Here is a 16,112-nt window from a genome sequence, read left to right as displayed (position 1 = left end):
AACTTCACAATTACCCCCAACTCCTATCTTAATACACCCCACACCCCAACTTCTTTCATAAACTCCACCAATGTGGGATCAACCACAAACTCCACTTTCTAACCTTAACACCCTCTCAACACTCAAATCTTGGTTCCAAACTTCACCAACCTCGTCAACATCAACTTGTGAAGTTAGTTTAATAGAAATGAAGGGGAATTTCACGTACACAAAGAAATTGGATGGAGGTTAGTGTAAAGGACAATAAGCGAGAAAACTTTTCAAACAAAGGACGATGATTGGAAGTCAAATTTTTAAAGGATATGGTCTATAATTTGGTGAAACATAAAGTACAAAAATTGTAATTTAGTCTTTAGAAAGAAAAAAAACTTTTATTTGTTAATTTGAGAAGAAGAAAACAACGAATTGGAGAGGTTTATGGTATCAATGAGGTTGTCTTCTGATGGAATACTTTCAAAACCTTAGTTTAAATACACACAGCAATAAAACCTACTATGACTCGAACACTAATTATATATATATAAAAAGCAACTTAGAGTTGCCTTTAATGTATCATCGCATCACTTCGCCGAAGGCACCGTTTCCTTTACAAATAATGCGTGGCTATTATCAGATTTTATTATACAAAAGACACCGTTTCATAAAGACACCGTTTGAGCAATGTGTCGATTAGAAAATTTACTGATATATATATTAGAATTCAACCACTTTCTCGGTTATTAAAAACATCGCTCAGAAAACGGTTATTGGCCACCACTTTCCATTCCAACCTCTTTGCATCTCCCGCCAAGTGAGACACCAACCAGGCAACCATGATAGTGAACGGCTGCAACAACCCATCTCGGTGTAAACTCTATCGACGCCCCTTCTCCGTCATAATTCAACCGCCACACCACCCAACATATGTACACCAATATGGTAACAATCGACTTGAACTTTACATTCAAATCAAAATTGGTAACGTAACGCCACGCCGACAAGAACATTCAAATGAATATGTATGCAGCCAAATCGACGTGGTTTGCAACCAAACCGAAGCGCCGTTATGATCATCACTTCATACTCAGACGTGTCTCCTCCAACCGTCACCACCGTTTCACACCCTTTATAATCCTCAAAGTTTGTGAGTTGGCCGATATCCCTTTCAATTCAATGGCTTCATACGTTTTTATGCTTGAATCTTGAATTCCAAAATTTTGCAAAATATGTCTGCCCCTTAATCGGCACAAAGTTCATCACACCAGCGATTGAGAACCACCACAAGAACCGCCTGAAGTGAGTTTCCGGCAAGTAACGGTATACCGCCGGCCATTATCCTCTACTCCCAAGGCGTGAAAACTTTGTCTGAGTCGATTGTTTGACACTGGCGATTAAAGGTTGCGGTGGTGGAGAGGGGCTATATCTGATTTGAGATTACAGTTTGGGATTTGAAATGGTTTTTATGAAACAGTGGCTAGAGGGAATCCAGATTATTAGTGGTTTTAATCGACAACATGTAGCACACTGTTTTTATTAAAAGGGGAAGTTGTAGAACATGGGTTCAAAAGTGAAGATTAGTGTTCAATATGCACTCCATTTTTTATGTTAAAACTAGGGTGTTACACATGCGCTCCGCAGCGGGGCGACCCGATTTTTGATCTGATACAAAAGTATGTCGACACATGTCTTACATCAAGTGTGAAACTCGATTAGAATAGTATTTACAAAGTAAAAAGGTTGTCATTGTGAATGCTAATCAACTTAAGTTTATAGCGACACATAAATAAAAATAAAGACGTCAAAGTTGATTAAAAAGTATTTAGAAAGTTAGGAGGTTGTAAGAGTCGATGCTGAAAATTAAAGGTTATAAATAAAAAAAACAAAACCACAAAAAAGAAAGAAAAAAGAAAGAAAAAAAATTGTGCAAGGGGTAAAAGCGTAAAGTTTAAACGCTGACGAAAACTGTAAATTACAAAAGAACTTGGTATTTAAGAAACAACAAACAAAGCATAAGGGCCGAAAACGTACATTACAAGAGATGGGGAAAAAAACGTAAGAAAATAAAACCACAAAAAATTAGTTCAAGGGGCAAAAACGTAAAGTTAAAAAGTTGATGAAAACTGTAAGTTGTAAAAGAAGTTGGTATTTAAGAAACAACACACAAAGCATAAGGGCCGAAAACGTAAAATAAGGAAAAAAGAAAAAAAAAAGAAAAGTCAAAGGTTGCTAGGAAAAGAAAAAAAAAAGAAAATAATAAATAAAAAAAGGTGCCACCGACATAGCATATTTATAGTTATACAATGTGAAAAGCATGTGGTTATGCTTCTAATAAATTATTATTATTATTATTATTATTATTATTATTATTATTATTATTATTATTATCCACGGTCTATCTCATTTATATTTATATATATCTATATTCAGATCTTAGACACATATCCTCATCTCAAGACGATTTGAATAAATTAAGGAAATATCATAGGTCATAAGTTTACAATAAAAGATATGGTATTTTGGGTGTCATAAGTTTACAATAAAAGATATGGTATTTTGGGTGTTTTATTGGTTACTATTCTCAAAATGCACAAAATCCACAAGTTTTGTTGAAAAAAAAAACAAACAAAAACACTAAAGTTTCTTGGTGTTCTTCGGAAAATTTGAGATTCTACCTCATTTACATTAACCCTAACTATTATTGACTTCCTAAATCAAAAACTTTATGTTTTAATCAACTAATATAATTTTTATACATCTAGAAAAAAATATTATTACTTTTATTCAATGTGTTTGGTGCAGGTCAAAATGAAAACTAAGTTCTTAAGTTAAATGCATCAATGTGGTGTTGTCAGCTAGATGTTAGGCAAATAGGAAAAAAAATGTTTTGCAAAAACTTACAGAATTTTTGTATTTCATATACTGATTCATAAATCATAATCAATAACCCGCCGCAACGCGCGGGTTGACGTCAACTTGTTAAATACACACATCAATAAAAACTCATACATATCTCAACCCTTATTTAGAACTCGAACTAAAACAAGACAAACCTTGACTCAAAACTCTAAACCAACTCAACCTTCAATTCGCCCCATGCAACCCGTCAACGATCAAGATTAGTCCAACAACCCTTGCATTTTGCCTTAAGAGGTGTTCATGTCAGTGAACATACCTTCTAGTGTTGAAGTAAACTAATACCCACATTCGGTTTTTAGCTTCAGTATTAAACTTCTCTCTGCATCCTCAGATACACTTATACCCAAACGAAGTCGTGTTGCCAAATATTGTTTGTAATATTTTTCAAACTCATCTTTTTCTTTTAGGTAACGGATCAACATCACTACTTTATCTAGTGCAACCTCGACATCCTCTTTGCTCTCCAATCCCTTTCTAAGCTTGTCATCTAGAAACAAGGAGATAAATTCTGGGGACCGTGGGTTCAAATTAATAAAATACTCAAACGAAGAATTTAAAGCGTTTTGAAACGTCTTACCGTTGTTAAACGCAAGATTGATGATTTTATCATGTTTATCTTTTTCTTCCAATAACCGCTGCACAAACTCCACGGGATCTTTAACCTGTTCAGGATCGATAACCAGTTGTTCACCTGTTTCCCGAATGTGAGAAGTCATTACATCACGTATCACTGATAACCCATTAGGCAGCCTGCGAAAAAAATTGTAAATCCAGGCTAAATCATCGTACTTATCTTCGATAATCATATCAACCAAACCAGAATTTTCCATGTGAACTAAACAGTTCATTTGACTTTCAATCATTTCCTTTTCATGTTGGATCAGTTCTGTTTAAACATAATGGAAAACATGAAAACATACCTGTCACCGCAGACAGTGCAGTGGAGAATCCAGTGAGAGAAGACGACATGGAGTTCGACATCTTTGTCAAGGTGATCTGGTTCCTCCTTAGGGTGCTGACTGATGATGGTGACTAAGAAAACCGAAAAGGGTATCGGCTATAGGAGAGGAGGTCGAAATTATGATGTTATGCTTATGGGGTGTGTCTAATTGTGTAACTGTCTAACCCCTTAACCTCCACATAAGTCTCCTTATATAAGCACCAGGAGGAAACCTAATTAGTTAATAAGGGTAATATGGTCCATCAACAATTACCAACTAATTATCTTAATAGGTTATTAAATAGTTTGATCTATATTATGTAAATGATTATAATGGCTATAGATTAAATATTAATACATAATATATTTAATCTTACATTCTCCCACTTAGCCGAGTAATCATTTACTATGAGTATTAGATAAGCCTGATCAGGAGTTAACACTCATTTTAGCCTTAAATAAGTACTATAGCAGAGAAATACAACCGTTGAATCATTATGCGACTCAGGACCCCCATTAATCATACTATAGCCTTAATTTAAAACCTAATCGTCTTGATCAAAATACGCGTAAGCCCTTTGTTTGACTTGTAACTTTATTTGTCTATATGCCATTATACCGGTTGAACATATTCTAAGAGACATACAAAATCAAACTGAGGAAATTTCATTAATCATAAAACATAAGCTAGTACAATATGCTTAAATAAGGTCTTTACTAAATCCCATATTCCGAACATGTTCTTCATAAACCTTAGGAGGGAGACCTTTAGTCATCGGATCCGCAAGCATATCCTTAGTACTAATATACTCGATACAAAGATTATTTTCCTCAACTCGTTCACGTACAAATATATATTTTGTATCGAGATATAAACCAGCTCCAGTCGAACTGTTACTATTCGAGAAACTAACGGCAGCTGAATTATCACGGTAAAGCTTTAATGGTCTAGAAATGGAATTAACGATTTTGAGTCAAGTGATCAGATTTCTAAGCAACATTCCATGACAGGTTGCATTATAAACAGCAATGTACTCTGCCATCATTGTGGAAGTTGTGGTCAACTGTTGTTTATGACTCTTCCATGAGATAGGGCCGCCTGCTAACATAAAGATATAGCCGAAGTGGATTTCTTGTCATCTTTGCATTTGGCAAAGTCAGAATCAGAATAGCCCACCACTTCTAAATGATCACTTCTTCTATAAGTCAGTTTATAGTCTTTCGTCCCTTGCAAATATCGAAGTACCTTCTTAGCTGCTTTCCAGTGATCTAGGCCAGGATTAGTCTGATAACGGCCTAGCATTCCAGCAATATAAGCGATATCTGGGCGAGTATAGACTTAAGCATACATCAAGCTCCCGACTACTGACGCGTAAGGTATCTGGCTCATTTGCTCCTTCTCAACCTCTGTTGTCGGACACTGGAATGAACCGAAAACATCTCCTTTAACTACTGGAGTGACGGAGGGTTTGCACTGTTGCATGTTGTAACGTGTAAGGACACGATCTATGTAAGCCCTCTGGGACAATCCTAAGATCCTTTTGTGTCTATCTCGGTGAATTTCGATGCCAATGACATAAGAAGCATCTCCAAGATCCTGCATGTCGAAGTTATGCGAGAGTAAACGCTTCGACTCATGCAACATGTCTAAACTATTACTTGCCAATAGGATATCATCTACATAAAGGACAAGTATAGTAAAGTTACTCCCACTCATCTTGAGGTAGGTGCATTGATCCACTTGATTCTTCATAAAACCTTGCCTCTTCATGACTTCATCAAACTTGAGGTACCACTGACGTGATGCTTGTTTTAACCCGTAAATGGATTTCTTCAACTTACAGACTAGATGCTCCTGACCCTCAGGTTTAAAGCCTTCAGGTTGTTTCATGTAAACATCTTCGTCCAAATCTCCGTTAAGGAAAGCGGTTTTAACGTCCATCTGATGCAGCTCCAAATCGAAATGAGCTACTAGGGCCATGACGATCCTTAATGAATCTTTACGAGAGACAGGTGAAAACGTCTCTTGATAATCAATTCCCTCTTTCTGAGTGTAGCCCTTTGCAACCAATCTCGCTTTGTAGCGTTCAACGTTCCCATTCGGATCCAGTTTTGTTTTGAACACCCATTTGCATCCTACGGGTTTGACTCCGTTGGGTAATTCTACCAAATCCCAAACGTCATTTTTCTTCATGGATTCAAGCTCATAAATCATCGTTTTATTCCATTCAGAAAACTGATCACTGCTAATGGCTTCATTGTAAGAGATAGGATCATTGAGCTTTCCGGGATCCATTTCAGTCAGGTAGGTAACATAATCATCCCAATTAGTAGGCCTTCTTTGCCTAGATGACCTCCTGAGTGGGTTATCGGGTTCAGCGTTGTCTTGGTTTTGAGCGTTTGATGTACCTTCGTCATGAGGTATAATGGGTTCTGATTGTAGAGGTGAATTTGGAGTTGGTGCAGTAGCTTCAGGTGTAGTAGTTGCATTGGGTACAAGAGGAGTAATCGGAGTAATGGTAAGCGACGAGTCTCTCCCCCCCCCCCCCGCGTCTTGTACTTCTTGCAATTCTTCGTAAGGGTTGGTACTGCTCCCACTGACCTTGAAATCCTCCAGTAACGCAGCACGCTTGGTTTCAACAATACGGGTGACATGGGAAGGACAATAGAAACGATAACCCTTAGAATTATCAGGATACCCGATAAAGAAACAGGTAACTGTTTTAGGGTCAAGTTTCCTTAGGAAAGGATTGTAAAGTTTTGCTTCAGCAATGCAGCCCCATACTTTCATATATTTAAGACTCGGTTTCCTTCCTGTCCAAAGTTCATAAGGAGTTTTAGGGACAGACTTAGAAGGAACTCTATTGAGTATATGAACAGCTGCTTTTAACGCTTCAGTCCAGAGGAATAATGGTAAATTAGTGTTGGCTAACATACTGCGCACCATGTTCATAAGGGTACGGTTTCTTCTTTCAGTGACACCGTTCTGCTGAGGTGTACCAGGCATGGTGTATTGGTTCACAATCCCCTGGCCCTTACAAAACTCATAAAATGGACCAGGAGCTTGACCCACATCAGTATGTCTTCCATAATATTCACCGCCTCTATCTGATCTCACAACTTTAATCTGACGATCTAATTGCTTTTCAACTTCAGCCTTATAATCTTTAAAAGTTGTAAGAGATTCAGATTTCTCCTTAATAAGATACAAGTACATGTAACGAGAATAATCATCAATAAAAGTGATAAATGAAGTATGTCCTGTTATGCCATCGATTTGGTAGGGACCACTAATGTCAGTGTGAATGAGTTCTAATAAATTAGAACTCCTAGTGGCACCTTTCTTATTCGCTAATGTCATTTTACCTTTAAGACATTTGACACATGTTCCAAAATCAGAGAAATCGAGAGGATGTAAGACTTCATCCTTTACGAGACGATTTAATCGTTCTCTTGAAATGTGGCCTAAACGCTGATGCCACAACATGGATGAAGTCTCTAAGTCTCGTTTCTCTTCCGTCTTTGTGAGTGATTCATTAATGTTATATGACAACAAAGATTTGGAAAAGTTATCTTCTAGTTCTAATCTATAAAGACCACCATCCAGAATACCAGTACCATAAAGAACAGAATCATAAAGGATAGAGAGTTTACGATGACCATGGGAAACAATAAAACCGTCCATGTCTAACTTTGGTCCTGATACAAGGTTCCGAGTTACCTCAGGAACATATAAGGTATCATAAAGTTTAATACATAAACCAGTTTTCATAACTAATTGTAATGTTCCAATGGCCTTCACTTCTAATTCTCGATCATCCCCAACCTTAAGCGTTCTTTGGTTTCTTTCCAGCTTCCGGATTGAAAGGAATCCCTGAGTTGAATTGGTAACATGAACCATAGAACCAGAATCAAACCACCAAGAATTAGCAGGAACACTTAAATTATAGGACTCAAGTATCATAAAATAATCGTTACCTTTCTTAGCCAGCCACTCCTTAAAGTCAGGGCATTCCTTCTGCATGTGTCCTGTCTTTTTACAGAACTTGCAGCGGATACTGCCTAAGGAGTTCTTAGAGCTGGAAGGTGCACATGTATTAGGATTAGGATTAGGCCTTTGGACTTTTGAAGCATCCTTCCTCTGATAATTGTTCTTCCTTTTCTTAGGATTGGAGGTAGTGAAGTTTGCAACATCAGTATGGCGATCCATCCTCATACGCTCTTCCTCCTGTACGCACATGGCGACCAGCTCACTCATCGTCCATTTTTCCTTCTGAGTGTTGTAGTTGATCTTGAATGCTTCAAAAGACGAAGGAAGCGAAGTGATGATAAAATGAACGAGGAAACCATCACTGATTTCCATTTCCAGCCCCTTCAGCTTATCGGCCATGTCATTCATCATCATGATGTGCTCGCGAATGCCGCTCCTCCCATCATACTTAGTTGTCACCAGCTTGAGGATAAGGGTACTAGCGTGTGCTTTAGACGTCCCTTTGAACTGCGCCTCCACATGTTCCACGTAGGTTTTAGCATCTTCAAAATCAGGAATAGCTCCCCTGATTGCATTGCTTATGGACTACTTCATAAACATGAGAGACATGCGGTTACACCTAGTCCACTTTTCATGAGTTAACTGCTCAGCAGCAGTACTTTGAGTGGTAAGGTCCGCTGGCTTTTTCTCTCTTAGAGCATAATCAAAATCCAGCAATCCAAGTGTAAGCATGAGAGCATCCTTCCATGCAGCAAAGTTATCACCAGTCAAAGGTGGAATCTCGCAGTTGGGCGCTGATAGTGGAAATAAGATGAGCAAGTTATGATACTAAGGAAGAAGTCCTAATGTGATCTAAGGGCACGTTAAACTAAGGCAGGCATAAATAATGACCATTTTACGTTATGAAGCTGTGATATTGTCTATTACTAACATCAAAATAATAGACTTAGTTAAAAATTCTACTTAAACGAAGACAAAACAGCTTTGGCCAGAAGTGTAATCATTTAAGCATATGTGCAAAGTGGTTGTAACAAATCAGCTTTGGCCAAAATTGAGACAATCACTTTAGTTATGCACTTGTTAAGTATGCCATCTATGAAAGAATTAAATCAGCTTTGGCCAGATATTAAAACATTCATGCTTATGATGCACACTTAACATAGCTTTAACCAACTGGGGTGTCCCAGTTGGCCAGCCTCACCCCTACTCTTCATAGAGACCCGGGTTCGAGTCCAGGCACGGGGACAATCGGCCACCTTCTTCCCAGAAGGAAACGGACTCAGCTCGGGATGGGGTATTCACCGCCAGGCAGCTATGGGGCTAAGCTAGCTTGTGGAGTGGGATCACTCCAGCGGTTGGGAGGACCGTGCAATATCCCCCCCCCACACTTAACATAGCTTTCGTAATACTTGAATGATAAGTAGATGTATCAAGTCAGCTTTGGCCAGAAATGATACATCAGAAGCTCATTCAAGTTAAGCTATTTTGGTTTTGCAAAACATTATCTGATTCTGATTAATTAACTAAGTAATTACAAAACCAATTATTTAATAGCAAACTACCCATTAGTTCACATTTAAACAACCTAAAATAATGAGGTTTCGAGTCAGGTCTCGACTGAGTTATGAGATCTCGAGTCAGTTATGAGGTCTTGAGTCGCAACCTTGTTGTCACGAGTCGGGAACCATGGTCTCGACTACTATATCTTATGAGATCTCGAGTCATGATGAAGTCTCGAGTCGCAACCACGGTCTCAAGTCGCAACCTTATGGTCTCGAGTTATGACGTTATGGTCTCGAGTCGAGACCTTTGTCTCGAGTTGTAGACCTTTGAGCCCTTATGATTTCGAGTCGAGACCTTATGGTCTCGAGTCGAGACCTTATGGTCTCGAGTCGAGACCTTATGGTCTCGAGTCGAGACTGATGGGTCGTAATCTGATGATCTCGAAGCTTCCTGTTAACAACTGTTTATTGTGATAACATAACTGAAAATTCGAAATCTAAGGGATTATGAGATATTATTTCCTGTTTTAAGATGATCTAATTTTATCAAAACATTTCGAAAAATGTAATCTGTTTATCTTTTAACAGTTTTCGAAAAATCTTTAGAGGACAAAATCAGATCAAAACAGGAAAAACACTTAATAATCCGAATCATATTCCAAAACATAATAGAATTTTCGAATTTTCCTAAGAACATGATGAACCCTAAAAATAAAACATAAATTCTGGAACCCGAAACCTGAATTTTTAAGGCTTTCTAAAACAGATTTCGGACATAATTTTAACTGTTTAGATTTCGATATATTTAAAATAGTTCTTTTCCTCGAAAAAGAGATTTCGAGTGGTTTTATATGACTCGAAAACGGCTGTGATGTTCATAAGATTTTCAAAATTTCTGTTTTCATGATTTCAATCCCAGAATTATGGATACGAAAACAGAACTGACTAATCAACATATGCTCTGATACCACATGTTGGATCAGTTCTTTTTAAACATAATGGAAAACATGAAAACATACCTGTCACCGCAGACAGTGTAGTGGAGAATCCAGTGAGAGAAGACGACATGGAGTTCGACATCTTTGTCAAGGTGATCTGGTTCCTCCTTAGGGTGCTGACTGATGATGGTGACTAAGAAAACCGAAAAGGGTATCGGCTATAGGAGAGGAGGTCGAAATTATGATGTTATGCTTATGGGGTGTGTCTAATTGTGTAACTGTCTAACCCCTTAACCTCCACATAAGTCTCCTTATATAAGCACCTAGGAGGAAACCTAATTAGTTAATAAGGGTAATATGGTTCATCAACAATTACCAACTAATTATCTTAATAGGTTATTAAATATTTTGATCTATATTATGTAAATGATTATAATGGCTATAGATTAAATATTAATACATAATATATTTAATCTTACATTTTAACCACATTTGTTATCTTCACTTCACTTTTCGCATCTAAATAACACACCACCCAATCAATTTCTTCATTCAAACATTTCTTAGTTTTTTTCAAATACTCCCCACAATTACAACATTCGATTAACCGCTAAGATTCTCCTCGGTAAAAAGTGGCAGAAGCATCAAGAAAAGGCTGTTCAAAGACTTGTTGGTAGACAGAAGGACCAAGGTCCATTAACATTTTGATTATGTCTCTCATTAAATCTCTCTTGATAACTTCTCCATTTCTTTCTTTCTGAACACTATCCAGGAGTGTGACTTGTAGCCTTGTTTGGATATTAACAGAGTGGATAACGTTATCCCTCCATAGATTAAGACCAAGCTCGCGAACTGGAGTTTTGTGTTTACTAGGAACATATGTTCTGTCCATGTACATTACTATGTCTTGTATCATTTGGAATGCTTTGTTGTGTTGCGTCCTGAAGGGGTATGGTCCCAGATCTCGCACCAACATGGCCGCGAGTGACCATTACCCTTATAAAAAACCCCCACCGGCAAGAACTTATATGTGTCCGTGCGGGCACGCGCGAACACAGCAGTCGAATCCAATCGGTCAAGTGATGAGAAGACTTACCTTGTGTATGAAAATGGGTGTTACACATAGCGATGCGGCCTGACACCGTATCCTGTGAACATTTTCGTCACGACAAGGGATCTGGACAACATCAACAGTCACCATAAGTGGCGATGCGGCCTAGCACCGCATCCCACACATGTCTTGACCAGAGCAAAGACGCGGAAACAACAGCAGTTACCTCAAGCAGCGATGCGGCATGGCACCGTTGTCACACCCCAACCGATGACGGAAACATCGGAGTGAGACGAAAACTAGATTGCAAGAGACTTTATAACGCTATTTGTGACAAGTATTTAATAATTTCTTTTTACATTGATTGAACTAGAATATATAGCAAGATAGAAACACAACATGTATTAAACAATAAAATTTTCATTTCATTTATAGAAATATTTTACGTGTGGAAACGAAATACAACAAATTACAATTTATTTAAAATGAGTTTCAAAGGCATTCATATTGGATTCCGTGCATCTTTATTTATATAGTCAACCTCCAATACATGTTAAAGCATAGTTCAATACAAAAAGCATTGGTGAGCATACAAGTTTGAATATAAATATACGAAAATGTTTTAAACAAATCTTTCATAGTAATGACTACGTATAAGCATATAGGTTTAAGCACGTATGATTACAAGTATAACACGTTGGATTACAAGTATAACACATATGTTTGTATATTTGATATAAGTACATGTATTGCATCCCAAAGGTAATAAAGTATAAAAAGGGATCGAGTATGCTCACATTGACTGCGTATAAGAATTACTTGAAATAACGCACCAGTAAGGATTGGAGAATTCCAAGAGAGCGAACGAACGGTTTATCCTAGACGTTAAAATGTCACATAATGATCTAGTTAAAAGTTGTAGATTAAATATAATTTCTAATATTTAAAGTTTACAATTTGTTTCATTAGATATTTTATTTATTTAATTATTTTCTTTTATCACACTATAAAACAAATGATATAAAAAGGTTTATAATTTACAAAATTCAAACATGACAACAGAGCCTTGGGTCGAATTTGGTCACAGGTCAAACCAGGGTTCGGGTTAGAACATGTCATTTTATAACGGGTCAAATTTGGTTTAAGTAAAAAAAATGGGTTTACATTCGTTAGTGTAAATTTCTTTTAGTCTTATTATTATTTTTTTTTATCATAAATGTCATGTATTTTACGTATTTTACAAGTTAAAACATCTATATATGATAAAATTAAAAGTGAATGAATAGTGATTACATGATTCTTTATTATGTGACTAGTTTATAGACCCGTGTATTACACGAGTTTGTATAATATAAATGATATACCTAGTTATAGGGTAAGGATAGTGTAAAAAGGGCCTAAAGTGTGAGAAGTGTATTATAACACTATATATAATACTATATAACACCATATAAACACCGTATAACAATATGTAACACCATATAATACCATATAACACTATGTAACACTATATATCATTATATAACAAATATAACACTATACATCTATCATAGACATGGTATCAGACAACCTATAGTGTTATATTTGTTATATAATGATATATAGTGTTACAAAGTGTTATATGATATTATATGGTGTTACATATTGTTATACGGTGTTTATATGGTGTTATATATATTATATATAGTGTTATAATACACTTCTCACACTTTGAGCACTTTTTACAGGATCCTCTACCTAGTTATATAATCTTTAAAAAACTTTATATTGCTAACGACCTATGTTAGTTAGTAAAGAAAGTTTATATATACGAATTTCTATTACCATATAATGGTTCACACAACTAACTTAAATTTATCACAAAAACTGGTCCATCTTAATTAGTAATACTAAAAATAGCATAATAGTCATGTAATACAAAAGTTGAATACTGAAAAATATGTAATTAACAAATTTATATATTATTAATATGAATGAAATTATGTATTACGTTACATATAACAATGTATAAATAATAATAATTTTTATCATTGTGTATCTTTTAAATATAACTTTTATTTAAAATAAATCTCTAAGACCTCAATTATGTTTACAAAATTCATTATTTAAGTTGTTCTTTTTCTTTTTATTGGTAAAAGCCAATTTTATTGGTATGACTTAAATTAGATTTGTTATTCTTACTAACAATTGTTATGCGAATTTAATTAATAAATAGCATTTGTAAATTTATGATATGAGTTACAGGTTTATATACGATGAATAAAATCTTTTCATTATTAAAGGTTAATATATGTCACAAACGGGTATAAAATGAAATTAATATATTTCTTAGCTCTATTAAATTGAAAACACATCATAAATCAATGTACCCACAAATCTTAATATTATCGCATCTATAAAACTTCAAAACGTTAAGTTCTCACAATCTATCAATTTAAAACCAAGTTAAATAAAATTTGAGTCTTGTTGCGAGATAGTCTTTTGGTTAGTTACTCTTTTTTAGCTTTTATTTATCTGTTAGAAAAACTCATATATTGATTTTATAGATAATCTTAGATATGGATAACAGTTTTTGTTTTTTTTTTTCTTTTGTAATTTAAACTATTTTATTTTAAAAAATACTAAAATCATAGTTTTAAATATTATAGATCACTTATGTATATTTTTTGATCATAAATTAGAAATAGATATTAATTATTATATATTATTAATGAATTATCTTAAATTAGAATTAGATATTAATTATTATATATTATAAATGAATTTAAGATGAAAATGCCATGTGGCATTAATTTGAAGAATTTTAGAGGTAAAAATGCCATGTGGCATTAGAAGTACTCTTTTATTAGTATTAGATTTTTATTATATTTAAGAATACCTTACATTCATTTATTAGACTATGGGGTATGGGGCGAAGGTTGGGGCGTGGGTTGAGTAGAAATGCCCAAGTCACCACCCCAGGTGGGCTTGGGTTTCGGTGTGGCCTCTTGGGCGGGAGTTTCAGTCCGGGCGTTGGGCATGCCTAGCGGTCCTCCGTGGCCGGCTCTCATTGGCTGGGTTGGCTAGGCCATAACGGCTAGGTTTAAATTTTAAAACCCCCCAACCCCACCGCATGTCCACATCGCTACTCCAAACCTTCACTCCACCTACCCGAACCCGCTACCCACACTTGATACCTGCACAACGCGATGAAGGGCCGCCAACCCAGTGAGACCCGTTGCTAGGCGGAAGCTTTCGCTAGCTACCGGCACAACGTGGGGAACGACCGGCACAATTTAAACGCGTGCCAACACAAGGGGCGCGAGCTACGACCGAAGCTCGACCGTTTTAAAGCCTACTACGATAGCGTCCCGAGCAGTGATATAAGTCACGAAGACCGGGTGGCGGTGGCCAACATCCAGTTCCGGGGCAAGGAGCGGAAGCCGTTTGACAAGCTCGCCCTGTTCGAAATCTACCTAACGCTTTAGGCTTTTTTTTTTAAATTTTGTAATCCTTTTTTTTTGTAGAATTTTGTAATTTTTAGGAACTTTTAATAATAATTTTAGGCTTTTTTTTTTAATTCTGTGTGTATTTTTTAATTTTAGGTTTTTTTTTTAATTTTTATAAAACTGGCCAACCCACGCGGGCTAGCCACGCCCCGCCATACCGACCCAACACGTCATTTACCAGCGGGGGGCTCGAAGTCCATGTGTCAACCCATGCCCCAAACCCCCACCCCACCATACCCCACGGTCGAAAACACCAATGTCTTTCACGCAACGCGCGTCATTTAAAAACACTAGTTAGAAAGATACATAACAAATAAATAAAATAATGGAACTGAAATTAACAAATTATGATAATATATCTATAATACTATAAAAAGGAGAAGTGACGTACAAGATGGTAATTTTACCATGTGTATCAAATCTAAAGCAACATGTACAACTAATGAAAGCTTGTTTTATGAGGGTAAAATTGTAAAAAAAGTCAATATTTTAAGACACTAAAAGGGTATAATAGTAAATTGCACTCACATAATTAATATCCTCCTCTGTCCTCAAGAAGAAACCTAATAGACTGTCGACCGATCGACATCCTCAAAATCCAAACATTCAATTAGACCACTCACATTGGTGACCCACCATAAATTAGGTTGCCACTTGTCAAGTTAATATTGGTTTTATTAAAATAAATAAAAGAAAAAAGAAAATAAAAGTTGCAACCTGATCGCTCAAACGACCTAGGTCATGACCCAATTTTTCCAAATTTTGCTTAATTCTTTTGCCACTTGTCCAACTTTGGTTGGTCCATTATTTTTTATTTCTTTTTTATTTATCATCTAAACTATTTCTTCCCCTAATGAATAAATTACTCAAATAACTTGTCTTATTTAAACTTAAAATTAAAACTAAATGAACTTTATTTCTTAATTTTTTTTTTTGTGAACATGCCGGTATAAATTTTATTGAAAACAGAGTTTGTTTAAAAAAATGTTTATTTAATATAAATATGATCTAAATACACTTTATAAATATAAATCATTTAAATACCCTTTATTTTATTCTTAAAATAAATACCTTTTAAAATTTTGAAATAAAAACAAATATTGTTAATATTAATATTTTTAATACAATAAAATACCATAATATATCTATTTATTTTATTAAAACTTAGGTTTGGTTAGGTTGTGAATGTGTATCAAAAATTAAGTTGGGTTGGGTTGGGTTGTATAGGTGGAAGAGAAAAAAATTAGTTTTATATTAAAGGTTGGGTTGTCTTGGGTTGGGTTGTGAATGAGGCTAGTCTTAGGAAT

The 16,112-nt window shown here is 35.8% G+C and overlaps 1 pseudogene; it reads right to left on the bottom strand.

The window, feature by feature from the left end:
- Positions 1-2,997: 2,997 nt before the first annotated feature.
- LOC110896706 lies at positions 2,998-3,761 on the bottom strand (annotated as a pseudogene).
- Positions 3,762-16,112: the final 12,351 nt, after the last annotated feature.

Source organism: Helianthus annuus, chromosome 12 (genome assembly GCF_002127325.2).
Source record: "Helianthus annuus cultivar XRQ/B chromosome 12, HanXRQr2.0-SUNRISE, whole genome shotgun sequence".
Taxonomy (NCBI): Eukaryota; Viridiplantae; Streptophyta; class Magnoliopsida; order Asterales; family Asteraceae; genus Helianthus; species Helianthus annuus.
The sequence above is the reverse complement of the archived record's forward strand: the minus strand, read 5'-3'. Positions and strand labels throughout refer to the sequence as shown.